Genomic DNA, 6,294 nt, shown 5'->3' with positions numbered 1-6,294 from the left:
GAAGCTCCAACTCAAAACTATGTGCTAGCAACCTCTGGCTGAAGGGACACAGGCTGTGGATTTGGGCATCAATTATTTGTTCATGTTTAGTATTAAAATGTTTGTAAAATAGGGAAGATGTATCACAAGCAGTGGAACTAGAGTCAGAGGCCCATGTTCCCTGGAGGGACTATTATGGACAGGGTATGTGGGGAGTTAGGCTGGAAGCAACTCAGCCACATGGACAGAGCAGTACATGAGGTTTAATAAAGTTTCAGTTCAACAACTTAAATTGCATTCAACTTCACTCTTGTGAATGAAACAAGGGAGATGAAATGAAGAGCAAAAGAAACCAGTTTAAGGTCAATACTTAAGTCCATGCTTAAAGTTCTCTCCTAAATAAAGAAGCTTTCCTGCATCAGGGCCTTAAAACTCTGCAGACAGCTAAAAAAGTGTAATTCCGTGCTAATATTACATTCTGTCTGGAGTCTTCTCCCTCCTGTGGGACTAGCCTCCACATGGCTCTCTGCCTTTCTGTTCTCTGATCTCTGTAGGCTCTCTCTGGGTGTTTTCTGCTGGCTCACAAATGCCGCCTGTTCTTTTGGGTCACTCATCCTTCTTGCATATCCAGCTTGTATGACTTGGGTGTCATACGTTGTATGCAGTTGCTGTAGTTGTCAGAAGGCTGTTAAGTGATAGCAAATGAGTGGGTGACTGCTTCAGCAAGTACAGATGGGAAAGGAAGGGTCTGTGTAGCCAGGGCTGGGAAGGCAGGCAGTTCACTATAATCTTTCTATTAAGATGTGGTCCGCACTACAAAAATAGTTTCTTGTTCTATACTTTCGTACTCCAGTAACTTAGAGTTTTGCATTTGCTTTTTAAATGAAACTTTGCATTCAGTTAGGCTGTAATGTGTGCTAAGCTATTTCAATAATTTACATGTAAAATTCTTTAAGTGGAAGTTAAACTTCAATGTTTAAAGTTAAAAGTTATAAGTATTTTGACTGCACATTTCATGTTATGAATTAAATGGAATAGTTAATGTTCATTTTGAGTCATACTTGTTTAGCAGGCATAACACAAAAACACAAGCAAGTCTGGTAGAATATATAAAAACTGTATTCTGTGTAGCTGGTTTGAAATATATAAACTTTTGGAAAACACTTTACAAGCAGAATTCTGTTAGAAATCTTTTGAACAGAGAGAAGAAAGCTTTTAAAGTTATGTCATGTCACAATACATACAATCATCTGGCATCTGAAAATAAAAAGTGTCTTTCTTTGTCATTTGAAAACCTTGCTAATCATACCAATAGCAACTGTTCTCCCACAGTTTCTGGGAACTGCAATAGGGAGAATTCTTGCATAGAGTTAGTGTAACCTTGGAAATGTCTCTGGGTGTTAATTATTATAAAGAAGAATTACAGAGAGGACAAAGAGCCGTGAACATGTATTTCTTAAAGAAAGTTGCCTTTAATATTTACCCTTGAGCTGGATTTCACAACCTATTTTTTGCACTGGCAAAGGAGCAAGTTTTCCACTGTGACCTACATTGTAGGTACTTTAAAATGAGAGGAGAATTTTGCCAATATGGCTACTGATTCTCTCACTACCACATAGTTCCACCTCCCTCCATACAGCTCCATACACCACTTCTAGAGTGGAGCAGTAAGGCCTATGTCACACTGCCATCTAATGATCAAATATATTCATTACAACTAAACATTGTTTTAAAAAACAAAACTGATCAACTCTCCTTCACCTCACCAACTTAACAGGCAATTAAGGAATGCTAGACAGTGACCCTTAAAGAGCAGGTCTACACTACTAGCTCAAGTCAGTCTAACTTACATTGCTATGAGGTGTGAAAAAGGCACCTCCCCGAGCAATGCAAATTACAGTGACATAAGAGCTGTCCACATCAGCGCTATGTCAGCAGGAGACACTCTCCTATCAGCATAAAGCTGCTTCACCAGATGCACTACAATGGTGCAGCTGTGCCGATTTAGTGCTTCTAGTGTAGACCTGCCCAAAGAAAACATGTCTTGTTAGATGCAATCCTGTATATTCCACTGTGCAACAGTGTTCTGAGAACTGCTAAGTGCATTCAGGCACTTGAATGCTTCAGTTAGAGTACATATATTTTGTACAGAACTAATCATTTCAATTTAGGAGGTTAGAAAGGATGTTACAGTAAACAAGGGAATGAGACACACTAGGGTTTTAACAATGGGGCAGAGAGAAAAGGAAGGATTTTAGGGCTGTTAGAGAGACAATAAAATCCATTTTAAAAATCACCACCATTGAACTTGGATAATTGCCAGAGATCAAGGAAACAGAGGATCTCTAAATTATAACCCACAAATAGTTTGTACTAGCAGAAAAAAAAATTATCACAGTCAACTTTTATTCCAAAATTAGAAATCTGTCCTACATCACTTTATCTTACTTTGTTTAGGTAAGTCACTACAACAGAACATCAGTCATTTCTGTCCATTACTGGAAGATTCGGCAAACTACTAAATGTTATGAATTAGCAAGAAAGCAGACAAACAAGAAGGCAATAAATGAATATATGCTTTTGTGCTGCATTGTATTTTAAAATTGCAGTTTAGTATTAAGGACACCACCACTTTATCATACTGTAGTTTGTTTTTTGTAGTCTTAACAATATAAAATCTCATTGTAGCACTGTTAAACTCTTGTTGAAAGGTCAGGCGACTATAAACATGGAATTTTTATATAATTTTTTGTATAAGTTAATGTGCTATTTTATAGTTTAAGGAGCACAGACACAGTCAGAGGGCTGAAGCAGAGGTTAGTGATAGAAGAAATGAGTCAAGAGGAGAGTAGAGTGAGGTTGTATGGCACACAAGATAAGAGAGAATATTCCAGGCAAAGGGAAATGGGGAAATACAGCTTATAGGAAGCAGTTCCCCAAAAGCCTCTCTTTCTTCAGTTTTGTGGAATACAGAATATGATCTAAAGAAAGGTAAGCTACAGGTTGGTTACGGCTTCAGCCAGGCTTTTGGGTATTTCCAGGTTCTAAGAGTGATGCACCTGGCTGCTTCCTTCTCTTTGGCATTTCTGCAATACAGTCACTCCTTTTCCCTCAGGACATGCTGAGCACTGAGAAAGAGGAAATTCTACTACCCATGTGCTTTCACTTCCTACAGGGAAAGATTTCCTGCTGCCCCTTGATAGATCCTTCAGGAATGGTCCCTTTTGTAGATGCTTGAGTGTTGTTCTCTCTCCTGGAGACAGGGGACAAAATTAAGGGTCACCACCATCAGATCGACCTATCTGGTCAGTGAAGACCCGCTCAATTGATCCAGAAGTCGACACAGTAAAACCATCCCCTCAAGTGACATAGCGCTGCGTGTAGTGCAATGAAGATGCCGCGCAGAAGGGAAGCACAGCAGTCGATGGGAGTTACTCAAGCTACTCTGTGTAGCTTGCGTAACTCCCGTTGACTGCCGCCGAACTGCCGGTAAGTGTAGACCTGGCCTCAGTAAACAAAGTTGATCAGGAGAAGTTAATGATCTCTGCTGAGTAGGAACAATTAAGGAGGAAACTAACCCAAGGTGGGTCACTGCTAGTATATTTCAAGAATCCAGCTGCATGTGCAGTTACCAGTTTACTCGGGCATATATGTATTTTGCATGCACAGTTATCTATTTGCTCTGTGGACTTAATTCAGGAGAAATGGGCAGTGTTTATTTTGTTCTTCCCGTTTGTGGTGTCATAACATTTTTGAGAATTAGGAAGTTCTGACAGTATTGTACTGACCCAGAGAGAGTTTTGTAAGTTCAAGACTATGAGGGCGAAGGGGGAGGGATGTGCCAGCAGAACAGCCTGAGAGTCTGTGCAGTATGAAAATGAAAGAAAAGGAGACTTTTCTTTTTGAAAGACTGATGAAGGTGAAACCCTCAAGGAATTCTCTGAGCAAAGATTCTCTTTTAAGAGCCAGCACATCTTAAGTACAGATCCCTGGAGAAGTGACATCACCATTTCATTTCATGTTCAAGGTCACTAAAATATGCCAAAAATAAATGTGAAATGGAAGGGAAACTGATAAAGCCAAATAGCAAAGTGCAGATCTAACAAGAACAACAACATTAAATGTAAGTCTAGTTGCCTGATCACATATGCTCCTTATTCTGACAGATCCTTTTGATAAACATGAGGATGTTTCCCATCGGGACTCATGTGGGTCTTATACACGCTAATGCTCCTTGCAGTAGCAATGGGCTTTTCAGGGGAGGAGGCCTGTCCATGCACAGTTCACACATGCACTACACGTAACAGGAAGTGCAGTGCGATCTATCTTCAGAGTCAGCTAGGGTGATGTTGGGAAGACAGTAAAACAGATTTAGCTGAACCTGCAGCAAACTCACTGTTCTTTAATTCCCCTCAGGAATTTGCAGGCTGTTGATGCTCAGTTTATTTAAGCATTTTTACGTGGGAGGGGGAGAGAGACCACTGAGGAAGAAATGCACACAGATAAGCAATAAAAGCAAAATTGTGCCTTTTAAAAATGGCAGCGTTACCTCAGCAGGTTCCAGAGCCAGCTTCAGCTCGTTCTGCCAAAGAGTGCAACCAAACCCTTGCTTAAAAGGGAACTAATTAAGAAAATTGACTGGCACTTGGTTTCATTGTTAGCCTCTGAGAGCAGGAGAAATCAATCCAGCACAGAGTTGACAGCTGTGTAACATAAAGACCACTCTGCAAACTACTGGCTGGCTGAAGACTAAATTCTGCATTACACATTCACATATGGCTCTGTGAGCATTGAGTTACAGAAATCATCAAGTCAAGTGTAGAAAGCCTTTGGGCTCACAGAGTAATTGACTTTTGTAGACCCTACATACAGTGAGCTCTCATAGGCTGCCTCAGTGTTTCCTTGAAAATAAAATGACCGAGCTAGTGCTTTCGGTGCCATATAATAGCTTAGTGTGAATTAAGAACCTGATCATCCTTGTCTGATGAGTTTACACATGAGAAAAGTCACCTCTCACGAGGAAGTAACATTCATTATTCACTTAAGGGTCACCTTCTACTACATGAGCCATTCCTATGCATGTGGATACTTTTTGTTTCTTTTCAAATAACACACATTTACAGAGAGAGAGAAAGAGAGTGCGCGAAGCCACTAATAAGTTATGCATAGCCCAGGCACTAACAAAACATTTATAGCACACCACCCCATAATACATTCTCATATATGCTACATACAAATTTCAGAACACTGAAAATTCAGAACACTGAAAAGAACACTTTTAGGAAAGTTTTAGCGTTTCAGGTGAGACTGTTTTCCTGTGGCTCTACAGTCAAGCATATTCATTACCATAATACTCATAGTTCAGGGTTAGAAAACTTCTAAAAATACCCTAAAATAGATTTTGATAGATACTAGTAGTAGTAGTAGTAATATAGTAACAGCTGAATGCTATAACCAAGACTGAGTTCCCATTATCCTAGGCCTTGTGCAAACATATAATGGCAGACCGTCCCTGCCTAAAAGAATTGCAACCTAAATGGACAAGACAGAGAAAGGGAGTGAGAACAAGAACGGCCAGACCTGGGTCTAGCCCAGTATCCTATCTTCTGACAGTGTCCAGTGTCAGGTGCTTCAGAGGGAATGAACAGAACAAGGCAATTATTGAGTGATTCATCCCCTCTTGTCTAGTCCCAGTTTCCAGCAGTTGGAGGTTTAGGGACACCCATAGCATGGGGTTGCATCCATGACCATCTTGGCTAATCGTCATTGATGGATCAATCCTTCTTGACTTTAATTCGTTTTTGAACCCAGTTATACTTTCAGCCTTCACAATATCCCTTGGCAATGAGTTCCATAGGTTGACTGTGTGTTGTGTAAAGAATTAATTCCTTATGTTTCTTTTAAACCTGTTGCCTATTAGTTTCATTGGATGACCCCTAGTTCTTATGTTATGTCAAGGAGTAAATAACACTTCCCTATTCATTTTCTCCATACCATTTTTGATTTTATAGACCTCTATCATATTTCCCCTTTAATCATCTCTTTTCTAAGCTGACCAGTCTTGGTCTTTTTCACCTTTTCTTTACATGGAAGCTGTTCCATACCCTTAATTTTTGTTTCCCTTCACTGTACCTTTTCCAATTCGAATACATCTTTTGTGATCAAAACTGCACACAGTATTCCAGGTGTGAGTGTATAGTGGCATTATGATAGTGGCATTATGATATTTTCTGTCTTATTATCTATCCCTTTTCTAATGGGTCCTAACATTCTCTGAGCTTTTTTGACTTCCACTGCACATTGAGCAGATGTTTC

The sequence above is a fragment of the Emydura macquarii genome, unplaced genomic scaffold (genome assembly GCF_026122565.2).
Source record: "Emydura macquarii macquarii isolate MOO-44397 ecotype Brisbane River unplaced genomic scaffold, CSIRO-AGI_Emac_v2 contig_2897, whole genome shotgun sequence".
NCBI classification, from domain to species: Eukaryota; Metazoa; Chordata; order Testudines; family Chelidae; genus Emydura; species Emydura macquarii.
The sequence above is the reverse complement of the archived record's forward strand: the minus strand, read 5'-3'. Positions refer to the sequence as shown.